The sequence below is a fragment of the Empidonax traillii genome, unplaced genomic scaffold, assembly GCF_003031625.1.
Source record: "Empidonax traillii isolate 1590-97213 ecotype Southwest subspecies unplaced genomic scaffold, ASM303162v1 scaffold2013:size42837, whole genome shotgun sequence".
Classification (NCBI taxonomy): domain Eukaryota; kingdom Metazoa; phylum Chordata; class Aves; order Passeriformes; family Tyrannidae; genus Empidonax; species Empidonax traillii.
In genome coordinates this window covers 21,374-21,631 of record NW_020957206.1, presented here as the reverse complement: position 1 = coordinate 21,631, position 258 = coordinate 21,374, and positions in this window count along the sequence as shown.

Genomic DNA, 258 nt, shown 5'->3' with positions numbered 1-258 from the left:
AGCCCTGCTGGGCTGTGCAGAGGAGCTGCTCAGCAGCAGAGCTGTGTCTTTGAAGCTGTTCTTGGTTGCCAGGAGCTCCCTGTGTGCCAGGAGCCCGGCCCAGCTCAGCAGCACAGCAACAGCCCCAGGCATTTCATCAGCCTTGTGGGCTTTGGGGATGAGTCCCTGAACATCAGACCCTGAGGAGAGTTGCAGGAACCTCTGGAGAAACCAAAGTGAGATTCAAACTGTAAAGTTTCTTGTAGTGTTAATGAGTCC